Source organism: Temnothorax nylanderi, unplaced genomic scaffold (assembly GCF_030848795.1).
Source record: "Temnothorax nylanderi isolate EJ_2023f unplaced genomic scaffold, tnyl_v1.0 TNYL_tig0471_pilon, whole genome shotgun sequence".
Taxonomy (NCBI): Eukaryota; Metazoa; Arthropoda; class Insecta; order Hymenoptera; family Formicidae; genus Temnothorax; species Temnothorax nylanderi.
Genome location: NW_027249533.1, coordinates 117,519 through 133,090, shown reverse-complemented (window position 1 = coordinate 133,090; position 15,572 = coordinate 117,519). Strand labels below are relative to the sequence as shown.

Here is a 15,572-nt window from a genome sequence, read left to right as displayed (position 1 = left end):
ACTGCGACAGCGATAACGCGCGCGAGTGTACGGACGACATATGAGATGCTCGTACTGAACGACTCGGAGCACGCGAGAGATAAGAATATCTTTACGGCAGCGGTCGACGATATCACCCGATCAACATTCTGTGGAGCTAAAAAAGAGACGAGAAAGAAGCTCACCGCATCGAACGTTGAATTTCTACGATCTTTGGGATTCGCGGTGCGAAATATCTGAGGAAGCATGGTCGATATCCTTAACATTGGAGGTGAACCGATCTTTGACGACAGTGTCGTCAAGATTGAAACACACACGTACAGTCCGTACGCCAATACGACGTTTGGACACAGTGACGAGATAAGAATACCCATACAACAACAAGATTTATACACGTTGCCGTGCGAAAGCTTTCTCTACGTCGAAGGAAGATTGGTGGTAAAGAAAAGGAGTAACGAGTCTATGACAGCGTTCGTAACTAATTGCGTGGCGTTCATGTTCGATGAAATTCGATACGAGCTCAACGGCGTGGAGATTGATCGCAGCAGAAACGCTGGAATAACCAGTACTCTCAAGAACTATGTATCGATAACGTACGACAAGGCGGAGATGTTGCGGAATGCTGGATGGGACATTTCACCTACCCGCTCGGAAGGATATTTCAATTTTTGCGTTCCGCTCTACACATTGTTAGGCTTTTGCGAGGATTACAAACGCGTGATTGTTAACGCTCGTCACGAATTAATTTTGATACGAGCGCGTAACGATAACAATTGCATTATAGGAAATCCGGCGACTGAGCCGGAAATCGAATTGTTCAAAGTACAATGGCGAATGCCTCACGTTACGTTAAACGAGGTCAATAAACTGTCCATGTTACGGGCCTTGGGAAGCGGACGATATCTTAGTGTCAGTTTTCGTTCGTGGGATCTGTACGAGTACCCCCTGCTGCAGAGCACGACCAAGCATTCGTGGGCCGTCAAGACTGCGACTCAGTTAGAGAAACCGCGATACGTTATCTTTGCGCTGCAGACCGGTCGCAAAAATATCATGGCTCAAAATATTGGCTATTTCAATCACTGTAACTTGACCAATATCAAGCTTTATCTAAACTCTGAATCTTATCCATACGATGACTTAAATCTAGATTTTGAAAAAAATCGATACGCCCTTCTTTATGATATGTATGCGCGTTTTCGTAAAGCTTATTACGGATACGATCGCTACGATACGTTTCTCAATTTGACTACATTCCTGACGCTTGGACCTTTCGTCATCATCGATTGCTCCCGACAAAACGAGTCCGTCAAGAGCGCCACCGTGGATGTGCGAATAGAATTTGACTGTAAAGAGAACGTGCCTGCAAATACTACCGCCTATTGTCTCATCTTGCATGACCGCGTAATCGAATACTGTCCGTTGTCAAACGTAGTGCGCAAACTCACGTAAATTGTAATGTCGGTAAAAATTTCGATATAAGAGAGACAGATGTATCGCGATGTGATACAGTACGGATCGTTCCTTCGTTGCATCATGATCGCGCCAACGTTCGTCGATCTGCAAGGATTCATCGTCGGGATGAAATTTGTCGTAAAGGAGGTAGCGGTGCTGAGAAACGGGGCTGTTCTGGCGCATCACATCTTTACATGCCCCATGCCATGGAGTCTCCTTACAAAATTCGACAAGTCATGTGCTTCCTGGTTGATTCACAATCACCATGGATTAAGATGGGAAGACGGAAACGTGCCGTACAGCATGGTGAAACGTTTAATTACATCGGCCGTGCTCGGTGAGCACGAGGACGACGACGATGACGACAAGATGCCGACTCTCGTGTACGTCAAGGGATGCCAGAAACGAGAATGGCTGGTGGATCTGCTTGAGAATAAAGCGAGAAAAAATTTAACCATCGAGACTTTGGATGCGGATTACGAAGATATCGAATCTTTAAATAATCTAGATGTTACCAATACTGTGCGATGTGGAAAACATGTTAAGAATTGCGCATTGCAAAATGTATTAAAAATATTTAACTGGTGGTCGCGATGCCAGAGAGAGATGTAATTTTTTTTTAATAAAAAAATATAAATTTTACAATGTTTAATTTCCTTTTCCCTTTCCCATTAGTCGATAGTGTAAAAAATTAAAGAATAAGTAGGTATACGTGACGAATTCTAACTCGAGAGCTTCGAGGGGGGGTATCAGGTTTAGACGAACATGTCTAAACATGTTTCACGGTTGATGTCATGTGGAGAGGGGGTATACGTCTTAATACAGAAAAAATCCTACCTTAGTCCCCTCTGCTAAATTTCAGAGCTCTGATTGCGCATTACAGAAACATTAATTTCCCCCTCCTTCATCATAGTTTTTTGGAAGTTGCCGCGTATACTCGATTAATTTTATACGATTAGTCTCGTATCGGCTGCTTGTGTGAACGGTCCGCTTCTCATAACCGAGAGAAATAATGTATTCCGTTGAAGGAAGGAAGCAACGGCGGCAGTAGACGTGTGAATTATTACGTACCGATTCCCGATGTTGAAACTCCAACGTGTGAAAACAAGTAAGTTTTGTTTAATTTATAGAGCTATATATTTTTATATCTTTTTGCGAATTGTATTATTTTGAAAATAATCTCATTATTTTTTTTCTACAACATCTCGTTGGAGCGTCGCGCGGTTCGTATACTAGGCAGACGATACGCATTGACATCAACGGCTTATAAATATTTGGATATTGGAATCAGCGTGGGACCTGTGTCCTCTGTGGAACTACTTCTCGGTGATAACCGAGGAGGAAATCAGATGGTGTTGGCTCATACGACGTGGACAGCGCTAATTGAAAGACGTGCGGATATCGAACGACTCCTGCAGTCAACCGCACCTTCATCAATGTTGATTCGAGATCTGCGTATAGAACTCGTAAAAATACGCAATGCGAATGTTGTAAAACTTACGTTGCATAATAATTCCATGTATATGAAATCATCGACCGTATTCTTCTTGTTCGAACTAGAACATTGCGTCGAGAATGTGTATTTTCAACTATGCCAAAATGTTCATGGCGTAAGTGAAAAATTTAAACAATTTGTAATCATTTTACGAAGAAATTGTATAACCGATAAATGTGATGCAGCAAGAACCTTGCGCGACGTTTTTGATAAAAATTCGATTATTGATTGCGAATTATTAGCTTATGCTTTAGACAACATTGTATACGATGCGACACATGAGAAATAAATTAACGTTTATATGATAAAAAGTTTATTATCTTTCAATTCTCCCAATTATTTATTATAAAGAAAAGAAACGTGAACGAGGAGACGCGAGAGAGAACGCGAACGAAGAGATGCGAACGAGAGAGAACGCGAGCGAAGGGACGCGAGCGACAGAGAACGCGCCTATGTATTCTTGCCCGCCATTGTAGTGCGAGACATATTTCATCTTTATTTCTTTTCGTCGTAAGGGGCTGTCCGATTTTAAACTGTTACCATATTGTTTTCTCTGGTGACATTTTACCCCCGCTTCGTTTTGCAATCTTCGTTAAATTCAGTCTCGTCGAGTCCCCGAGCAGTTCGGACGTGTTTCATGAAAATTTCGCAAAAGTTAGTGATTTCTTTTTGAACAAGTTTTGTTGTTATTTTTAAATTATTTGCATATTGAAAATTACAATTATGGCCGAACGTGTGGAAAGAATAGAAGACCATATCGAAATTACTTATCCAGCTGCAGGAGTAAGTTTACATAATTGTATATTTAAAATATTTTTAATAATTTTTAAATATTTAAAATAATCATTCTTTTTTTTGTTACAGTGGATATGAGTAGGCAACTTGCCCGTAATTGAAATCTCACAAAAATTGTCTCACAAAATTGTCTCACAAAATTGTCTCACAAAAATTGTCTCACAAAATTATTAAATTACAAAATTGTTACTTTATTCAATCCAAGTGATATCTATCTTAACAAAATTATTAAAAACAGAAGTCGTTTTTGTTCGACCCAACTGGCCTAATAATTAATATATTTAAACTCACAACGTTTCGAAAAATTATCTCACAAAATTGTCTCACAAAAATTGTCTCACAAAATTGTCTCACAAAAATTGTCTCACAAAATTATTAAATTACAAAATTGTTACTTTATTCAATCCAAGTGATATCTATCTCGAAAAAACCTAAATAACAAGTGGTATCTATTTAAAAAAAAATATGTGAAATCTTTTAATACTGCGCCAATTACAAAGAGAGAATATATATATATATATATATACCTTATAACAAAATTATTATTATATCACGAAATTGCGTTACCAAACTCAATCCAAGTGATATATATATTTCAAAAAAATATATGAAATCTTTAAATTACGCCAACTACAAAGAGAATATATATATTGCTTTGAAAAATAATTGTAGTGCAACTACTCTTAAAAAATAAAACAAAATTGTGTTACCTAACTCAACCCAAGTGGTATGTATCTTTGTATTCCTGAGGATCTTTCTATCAACCCAAGTGGTAGTAGTTTTAATTCTCCTTGATAAAATTATAATATTACAAAGAATTATTTAATCATTTTAATCACAAAGAATTAAAGAGGTAACATTATAAAATAAAAATATTTAATTAAAATAAAATAAATAAATTTTTCTTGTAAAAAACTTGGCGCTGCTTTTTTAAAGTCTATCCAGACAAATTTGCATCGCGCATAAACATAAGCGTAAGAAATTTATTGGTTCAGATATATGTGCAAAAGGAAATAGACCAATCCATCTCTTTATGCATATGCTTATGCACCTATGCAAGTTTGTCTGGATTAACCTTAAAAAAGCAGCGCCAAGTTTTTTACAAGAAAAATTTATTTATTTTATTTTAATTAAATATTTTTATTTTATAATGTTACCTCTTTAATTCTTTGTGATTAAAATGATTAAATGATTCTTTGTAATATTATAATTTTATCAAGGAGAATTAAAACTACTACCACTTGGGTTGATAGAAAGATCCTCAGGAATACAAAGATACATACCACTTGGGTTGAGTTAGGTAACACAATTTTGTTTTATTTTTTAAGAGTAGTTGCACTACAATTATTTTTCAAAGCAATATATATTCTCTTTGTAGTTGGCGTAATTTAAAGATTTCATATATTTTTTTGAAATATATATATCACTTGGATTGAGTTTGGTAACGCAATTTCGTGATATAATAATAATTTTGTTATAAGGTATATATATATATATATATATATTCTCTCTTTGTAATTGGCGCAGTATTAAAAGATTTCACATATTTTTTTTTAAATAGATACCACTTGTTATTTAGGTTTTTTCGAGATAGATATCACTTGGATTGAATAAAGTAACAATTTTGTAATTTAATAATTTTGTGAGACAATTTTTGTGAGACAATTTTGTGAGACAATTTTTGTGAGACAATTTTGTGAGATAATTTTTCGAAACGTTGTGAGTTTAAATATATTAATTATTAGGCCAGTTGGGTCGAACCAAAACGATTTCTGTTTTTAATAATTTTGTTAAGATAGATATCACTTGGATTGAATAAAGTAACAATTTTGTAATTTAATAATTTTGTGAGACAATTTTTGTGAGACAATTTTGTGAGACAATTTTTGTGAGACAATTTTGTGAGACAATTTTGTGAGACAATTTTTGTGAGACAATTTTGTGAGATAAAATTAATGATACTACCACTTGGTTTTTTTCAGAGGTAACAACCACGCGTGTACTTGGCGCCCTTTTTTTAATTTTTTTGAAAAAGGTAATTTTGTACTGATATCATGCATTTTGTAGTGTTACGCATCCTCTTCTAACTAGTCTTATAAAGAGTATATCTTACAAACAGTATGTACAGATTGTAAAGCTAAAGGTGTTACAGACTATTATTTCTAAGAAAATAGATTTTTTTAAATAACATGTAGACATGATACAAATAAAACAAATTTATTCTTTATGTTTTTTTGTACTTTTAAGTACTCTGCATTTAAAAATAATTTACATTATTTTCATCCATTTGTATCATGTCTATTTGTTATTTTAAAAAATTTGGCAATTATACCGTTCAATAAAGCAAAGTTTCAGCTTTAAGAATCTGTTTTTTGAATTGTAATACGATGTTTTTAAGGAAGTTATGAGCAATCAAAGTCAAAATGCTCATTTCTTATTCAATCCACGATAAAAACTTTCAAAAGTAGAGATTTCAAGCTTTAAAATCCTTTTTTTAAATTTAAATTTTGTTTATTTTTAACAAAGTTACAGCTGCTTGAATTTTGCCTATTTTTAAAGATAAATTTAGTGTTCTTTTAAAATACCTGACACATTGAAGATAATGAAAGTGCTTCTAGCATGCTCGGATTTTAGATTTCGAATATGCAACAAAATCAATCTGTAAGTATTTCTTCAGAAAAATGCATCAACATTGGTTAGCGCTTAAACGTTAAATTTTCTTTTCCTGCGTTAAAAACTAAAGCTACGATTTATTTAAACATTATTGGTGCAATAACTAGGTAAAACATCAATTTAAACATACATGTGTAGTTTAGACAGGATATAAATCCAGGTCAGAATTACAAATTTCTTGAATGTACCAGCATTTAATTATACAGTAAATAATAAATTTATTTACAGTTACAATAGATTATACATATTAAATAAAACTTGATTTGGTAAGTATGAAGTAAATAACAATATAATAGTTTTATTAAATGTTTATTTAGCAATTATGTTTTCATGTATGTATAAGAAACGTAGCATATTCACATATTCACACCGGGGCACGTTGTCACACATTTTTTCAATATTTTTTGTATTTTTTACATTCAATATTTGAGAGTACTGTGATATGCCAAAATTTCGAGTGAACCCTCAGCTTCAATTGGACAGTATCGAATTTTGTGTGATTGTTACTCTACAGTTGTTACATAACAATAAATAACGACAGGTCGCTTGTGACAACGTGCCCCGTGACCGGGGCACGTTGTCACATCAAATGTAATTGCATGCAAAATGTTATCCAAACTGTATTTAACGTAAATATCAATATATTATAGTGCGCTGCAATGTAAAAAAGTAAAATCCTTCACAGAAACATTTATTTTATTTCAAAAAAGTACAAAAAGCACGAAGTTTTCGTCTTAATCTAAATACAAGAATTCCACTCGAATGCGCAACTTATTGATCGTTAACAGCAAGACGAATTACTTCTAGATCGACTACTGCGGCTCTCGCAGTTTTCTGTTTGTAGGAGCGCACCATATCCCAATTGCACCTATGACATTAAAATTCGTGACAACGTGCCCCGAGGGCATTTTTTTACTCCAAACAGCCTCATGGCCGACACGTTTGAGATATTCATAAGGTTAGGTATTGCACGCGGTAGGTAAAAGTACATACTTTAAGATAATATAAAGGTCTATTCTAAAAAAACATAAGCTTCATGTTCAGTACGTTGAATGTTAGACAATAAAATTTTACTTACGGTCGCAAAAAACTTTCAAGTTGATTTTACGTCAACACGGCTGGAGCAATCTCAACACTGTAAACACACCAAAGATGGGCATACACTAACACGTTTTGGGAATGACGGGTGCTGCCCTCTGGTTATTAGTTTTTTAAATAAAGCCGATGTGACAACGTGCCCCGTGTGACAACGTGCCCCGGTCTACCCTACATATTAAATAAAACTTGATTTGGTAAGTATGAAGTAAATAACAATATAATAGTTTTATTAAATGTTTATTTAGCAATTATGTTTTCATGTATGTATAAGAAACGTAGCATATTCACATATTCACTTTGTATGTGTGTGTTCATATGTGTATGGTCAGAGGTACGAATATATAATACTGACGGGTTATATTACTGCTTAAAAATACGGCTTAAAAATAATTATGTTACTGTCTCGGTCTTCTGCCTCGTCTACCCCAATGGTGGTTAGCTGACGACATCTTTCTTCTTGTCGTCGTATCCCCGCGGCTCTACCTCTTGGTCTTCGAACTGTAAATATGCTCATGTACCATAGCGTTTGGTCCAAAGCGTTTGGTCTGCACTATGCGATCGTGTTCTTCTCTATTATTGACAATGCGATCAAGTGCGATTTTTTGCGAATTTTTATTACAAACGTTCTTCATTACATTAACATAACAAAGTCTATACTTTCAAGGTACATGATGATCGTTTTAAAATGGTGTCTACCTGTGAGATCTTTAAGGTTTATGCGCAGTGTTCAAGCTCCCGCACGGAGCACATTAAGCTAAATTAGTCTTCGTTATTTTATTTTTATCTTGCAAATTGTCTTTATTTGTTCTCTCTCTCGCGAGCTTACCGATTATTAATATCGAGTCGCCGCAAGCGCTTGGACACTTCGATAAGATTAAAGCGATCACAGACAGAGGCATTCCGGTAAACGAAACGCCGCGAACACCCCAATAGATACAGAGGCTAATACTTCTTTTCTTTTTTTTTTAAGGATTTCTAATGATATCCGTACCGCACGTAGGGCGTTCTCGTCGTTGCGAAACCGTTTCACGACTCGGAGGCTGCAAATGTAGCGAGTCGAGTTTGTAACGCAAGCTCCGTGTCCCAATTCGTTCTAGATGCGCTCCTCTCTACCTTATGTAATACATTACTCGCGTAAAGTATCGCGCAATTGTAATTGTACGTTATAATATGTGGTACAAATAGAGAATATACCGCGCGCGCGTGATGTAAAATTGTAAGAGTAGACCTAAAAGGTAGTAAAATCGTAAAACGTAAATATCGTAGAAAAGTTTCGCGAAAAAGCAAAGGCTCGTTCCAAAACAATAGCGGAAGGCTTATATGAAATAGAATAAGAAAGCATTTATACTTCTAGTAGACCGTCGTGTTATAGTTCTGAAGGCACTGTTCAAAAGTTTATTACATTTCTTGGAATAACGGATCTTCGCAAAACACCTCTTCGAATGGTGCGACAAGGAGAGTCGTTATAAACATCGACATGACCATTGCACACGCCTCCTTCGGTCTATATCACAAAATTCAAAATAGAGTAGTCTCAACTTGACAGCCTGTGCCACAATGCCAATGCCATATTTGTCGGGTCTGTGATCGGTTAGGAATTATCGTGAGCTAGCAAAAATCGATGGTCAGAATTCAGGCTTATGATACGCAATGGCCGGTGCATTTCCATTAATTATGTCATATCAATATCGTATCATTATATTACACAAACGCTTATTAATTTAGAGGCACATTGCTAAGGGTCTCGGTTTTTTTTCTTTTCAAGTTGCTCCCTACATTAATGAACTTATGACAATTAGTTAATTACGATTATTCAATACGACAGCGATTTGGCATATATGTATATATATATATATATAAAAGAGAGAAGTGTGTGTGACGAACGAACGGTGGATATCTTTCTTGAAAAGAACATTAATGTGTGTCAAGGTAGTTTAACCTTTAGAGGCCGGGGGTGGTCGAAATATCGACCACCCAAAAAACACAATCTATTTGATGTTTTCGGGCAAAATTTGTGTGTTGAATAAGGGAAAAATAGTAAAAAAAAAAAAAACTCTTCAAGTCCTTTTCCCGGCCTCTAAAGGTTAAAGACAATATTTGAGCTCGGAATTTCTTAAAATTAAGCGTAAAAAAATGTCATGTGCATAAAAATAATAAGACAACTCTCTACAGATGCTATAACGATCCCGCTATCGGATTTCCTTACCTAAGCAGGAAAACTTTGGCTACTGCTACACGCTATTTGTACTTCGGCGAAAAAGAGCCGAATTTACGATTCTTGCTAAGAACACCGATTGCGCATTTAGAAGAAAAAAGAACGGTACGCAGCACACACAGTACCTAAACCAGCAACAGATCATTTATATGTTCAGGAAGACCTTAACAGTACTATATATGCTCACGCTTTAATAAATCTGAATTCTACGCACAACGATTGTAATGTCAGAGAAGCATTTACTGTACTCAGAGAGTGTACTTTTTGCCGGAATGTTTAAACGTGATATTTCTTTTCTTTTTATATTCACACACAGCACTGGACTATTTGCGTTATTCGCGCTCATAAATTATTTAAAAGCTCTTAGTCTTTTGAACATTAAAGTCCAGAATGCTGCTCTGAGATATGAATGCTCTACAGAATGTACATAGTAGACAGCAAAAGCGTCTATACCACAGAATGTTCACATTTGCTCTGATGCAAAATATCGTTTTCTTTTTTTTTCTCGAGCTACAAAAATCAGGCTGATGCAATGGCAGATACTATGTAGATATATAAAAGTTAGCTTTACAACATGTAATTAACTTTACAACATGTAAAACCTGATAAAGTTCTTAAAAAATCTAAAGAACATTCCCTGAATAAGATCAATCACACGACAATTCAGTCCTCTCTAAGTATCGTACTTTGATCGTAGAACGCATCAAATAATTTCTTTTAAGGGAATCAAAATTTTCTAAAGTAATATGTATATAATCAGTGATATATTCTCATGAATGTGTGGGTCCGTCATGGTACCAGCCTGGATCCGGCCAATCAAATCATGTGATTCCGTAGAGTCTAGACACAGACATTTCTCTTCCGCATCCGTACAGATGAGCCACTAAGATAGATCACAAAAAGTACGGAGTGGGCATTAGAGGTGGGATTACTCTCTCGGAATCAGGCACTGCCTGGAACAGCACTGGTGATCTCTGATCCACTGTCGTGAACTGCATGATACTAGCTGTTACCACATCGATAACAATAATTTGGGACCGACCACACTGTGACGAGTTTGTCATTAATCATGTACCTATAACCTGCATGATAAAAATATGCGTCATCAATACATACTTCCGAGATATTTAAAAAAATCTGCGACAGAAATATTTGAGCAAAGACATACCTTCCTGAACTAATTGGTGCGCCCTACAGATGAGTTTAAGATCACTCACTTCCATGAACATGTAAGTCACTTTGCTGCCAAACAGCCAGCCTGCACCACGCGGACTTACTGTCCATGTTTCTACATCTTCTGGATCGGACCAGACCAAATCACAGAAAGCACCTGTAATATGGCAATTAAGCAACGATATTTTATTATTATTGTACAATAACAGTAAATATCCAGTCATGTAACTTTTATTATTATGTAACTTTTGCAATGACATATCACTTTATACAATTAATACCTTTGTGTGGAATCTCTTGATTTCTTTCAATCGTTCTAATTTGATCTAGTGTTCTAATAGCTGGAGACAATCCACCGTGTACACAAAGAACCTGTTCATCAATTAACTAAAACAGAATTTTATTCGAGCGTAATCAAAAGTGGAGTTATACCCTACAACAGTACTTCCACGCATTAGCATTGCCGTACTTGTTTTGGCATTCATCTAGAACAGAAAATGAAGAGACCAATGAAATCAAAGCTTTATTATACACAAATGTAAAAAAAGCCCAGAAAAGAAAGTATCGTTGCGCACTTACCGTAAAATCCAAATAAACGTGCGTGATTTGTCTAGTTTCGTGATTACCGCGTAGTAACGTTATCCTGTCGGACATTTAGCTTTAAATGTGAGCAGACGAGTAAACGTTTCTAAGCTATAGTAGCCCCGATCGACAAAATCTCCCAGGAATATGTAATTTGTATCTGGCACGGGGCCACCGTTACGAAACAGTTCCTCTAAATCATAGAACTGTAACAGCACAAAAACATGAACAATCTGATGTATATTAATATCACGATTGTGTACAAATAACTATACAGCTACAGAATATTAAAATCGAAAAGTTGTGAGGCAATAGATAATGGAAGACTAATATTGTTGCGACGCTAATTCGGAAGATTAAAATCCGCTAAAACTTTACGTCGATCCCGGTGAGCAAGGATGCTCCGACTTTGAGGTTAGTACAACATTCATCGCACGATACTGTTATAATTGCAAATCGGAAACGTACCTCGAGTCCAGCTCTTCTGCGATCAACGAAGTCGGGATCGAACGTGTCAGTCGTCACTTTCTGCCAAGCGTAGAGAACCTTCTTTTCCGGCAGCGGTGGTAACACGATGTAGGGATACGAAATCTCCAGATAAGCACGAAGCAATTCAAATTCAGTATATCGCCGGCACGATTACGGTGTTACTACCGTTTCGCGTACGCGCGTTGTCGCACCTTACCTCGCGACAGCGTGCGGCTCGTGCAAACGTTAACGCACGGCCGCAATCGCGCGGCAGAAACGCCTCGTGTGAACAGGCTCCTTGACTCCTTGATCTCAGTATCAGCTCTCTGCTGTCAATATATATAAAGAGTCACACGGTCGGTCTCGCTCCGACACTACCGTATCTCTCGATAGGTTAAGTGAACTGACTGTGACGTGACAGCACGCTGAACGCACTAACTATCTGCACTGCGCGCAGTACATCTGCACTGCGCGCAGTACAAACACGTATATGAACGCACTATATCTGCACTGCGCGAAAGCGCCGCCAGTGGCGAAAAAGTGAAAGGGACATTTTCTCTGATCACGTGATCAAGATATCGCGGCGTTAGGAGGAGTATCTTAAATAAAATTTTTCACATTTGGACTTTGCGTCGCAATATCTCCGCTCGTAGGGCACGTAGCGGAATATTATAAGAGAAACCCCCCCCTATTTCGACCCCAAGCTGTCGATCAAGCCTACTTAGAACTTGATCCGTTCACTCGTTTATCGAGATCTCAACATCTCGAGTACTCGCAACCCGTCGCGTCGCGTAAAAGAGTCACGGTCGGTCTCGCTCCGCGTGTACTTGGCGCGAGACACTACCGTGTCTCTTGATAGAAGTAAATAATATGGTGAGGATTCGGATCCCTCGCAATCCGGTACGTATGAAAATATTCATAAATTTTACATTTTTTTAAATTTTTGTTTATTCTGTTTTCAGCGCCAGATATACATGCATGAGATAAATATACGAGGATTCGTAAATTTGGCGAGCCAGCGTTGGGTGCGTTGGTTTAGGACGGATGACCAGGAAAACAACGCTGTAATCTGGGAAACTTCCGGGGACGTCGATATTTTTGGATTACGTCGTTTATTCGATATGGAGGCCTTTGAAGAGGAAGAAAAAGAAGAACACTGGTAAATTACTCGTTTTTTCAATACAAAATATTGAATAAACATTGCTTTATATTAATCATTATTGCATTTGTGTGTTTCAGGTGAAGATCCTCCACTTGCTCAATATTTAAGGTTTCGCTTTTAAGAAAACATTATATACATGCCACATGATAAATAAATGTATATAATATGGTAAAAAATTTAAATTATTTTTCCTTTTCGTTTACCGTTCCTCTTATTCCATGTCATTAGAATTACGTTGCGATATTGTCCTCAGGTTTAATTAAATAAATTAATAAAAATTATCCGAAAAAATAAGATACTGTTGAGAGAGGACATGAATACGAGCTATGAAGAGGAATGGAGAAAGACCGCGAGCGAGGAAGAGATAACGCGAATGGGGGCCGGGAGCGAGAGAGAACATCAACGAGGGGGGAACGGGAGCAAGGGAGAGAGAGAACGCGAACAAGAAGACGGTCCTTTTCGAGAGGAAGAAAGAAGAAAAGAAGGAAAGAAGGAAATAACGCGCGACGTCATAACCGATCGGTGCTGCAAAAAAACATGACCTAGTGAACCTGTGACCCACATATGTTCACCAAAAAACCGATAAATTGTCCTAAACAACGTGCGTAAAGAGGACAGCGGGACCCTAGACATGCACAGCGGGGGTCTCCGAGAGACTCCCAGGCCAACTTTCTTTTTCGGCGTTTCATTGTTTCTCTTTTTATTACCCCATATATCTCGGAGTTTTTTTTAACGTACCGCGATGGTTAAGTTGCCTAAAATTTTTGGTCAAGTACCTATGTCGACCATCGATGCTCGCATCTGCAGTGCGAGATGATATTCGTTTATAAATTCTGTCATCGACGTTCGTCGATACCCATAGAAATTGAGTCGCGTTGCTGCGCTTATGCCGTCTAATGTTTATAAAATCTAGCTGCCTGTCATCAGCGCTCGCCTTTGTAACGCGCGACGCCATAACCGAATGGCGCCGCGAAACCCCGATAAGCGACTCTTCCTACGAAGAAAGGTGAAAAGGACCGTGGCGTCACGCTAGTCGCAGGTCATAAATTATAGCCGCCTGCCATAGGCGCTCGCTCGCATCTGAGGTGTGAAATGACATCTGTTTATAAATACTATCGACCGAACATCGACGCGAGGCGGCATTTGTTTATCGAACATGTCCCGACGCGCTCGCCTGATCCCCCTCCCCCTCCCTTCCCTAGGACCTCCGCGATCTCGAGGCTTTTATCCCCCCCTTGCGAACCCTATGCTGGGAACCCCGGCCCCCCCCCCCCCCCCCCCCCCCGCAGACCCCTCGGCCGGACCGCGGCGCTAGAGTTCCCCCCCGCCCCGCTCCCCCCTCGGAGCACCCGATATAGGAGTCTCACCATCTTCCTACTAGTCTCTATTGAGCGTTTAACGAGCGTTTACTCTTGTCGTTAGAAGAATAATTTTTATTAATGATAATGGAGGTTTCGAAACCGAATCTACTTTTCGTCTCACAGGGGGTCTGCTTATATACGCGGCTGGATGTATTTTAAATGCGAGAAAGATGCGCCGCTTAGCGGCGTTGTTGGAAGAGCGTTTGCTGAATGGAGGGAAAACGCTCGTGTTACAGCGTCGGGAAAAGCGTTTCTTAGGCGTTTCCAAGTCGTTTGCGTAATCGCTTTATAATTCGCCGCATTGAAAAAGTGTTTGTTGAACGGAGGGAAAACACTTGTCTTACGGCGTTGGAAAAAGCATTTGCTAAACATTTGAAAAGTCTGACAACAAACTCTCTGCACGAAAGTGAATCAGCGTTTACTAAAACGTGCTTTGAAAAGCGTCTTCTCAATTGCAGAACTTTCACGAAACGTTATATATAGCGTTTGATAAGCGTTTTAAAAGCGTTTAAAACCTAACTGCGTCGTGTAAGCGTTCTTACAAAGTTTGAAAGCGTATAAACTCTTAAAAAAACCCTCATCAAACGGTTGTCAACGCTTTATAAAGCTTCTTATTTTCGCCAGGGAAGTTACTTTTAATAGTACAATAATTATGTTAAAGCCTGTTTACAAGAGGCGTTTCTGTCGCGCGGATGACGCGCAATTGCCGCCGCGCGTCAACGTTCGCATGAGTCGCACGTTGTCACGAGGCGAAGTGCAAGAACGCGCGCGTACCCGCGTACGCGGAACGGCGTACGCGCGACCACGCGCAACGGCGAATGCCCTATGGACACAATATAAACAGTAGCGACAGTAAACGTTTTTAGTGGGTCGAAATTCCAGTTGGTGGGGGTACACCAAGAATATGGTGGCCTGTATGTATGACAAAGAGAAAGATAAGTAGATAAGAGGTTTGTTCTTTTCGGCTGAACTCGTTGCACTAGTTCAAGAAGTGTGCACTGAAGCGTTCTTTTCGACACTAGAGATCAGTAGTGACGTCATGTAATGCTGTTCTTTTCAGCAGTACAACCGAATGCAGTGTAACAGTTCACTGTACTACCTGCCCCAGGTCTTGAGCAG

The 15,572-nt window shown here is 38.2% G+C and overlaps 1 pseudogene; it reads right to left on the bottom strand.

Moving 5' to 3' along the window:
- Positions 1-7,712: 7,712 nt before the first annotated feature.
- On the bottom strand, positions 7,713-12,276 carry LOC139783125 (serine/threonine-protein phosphatase 6 catalytic subunit-like; annotated as a pseudogene).
- Positions 12,277-15,572: the final 3,296 nt, after the last annotated feature.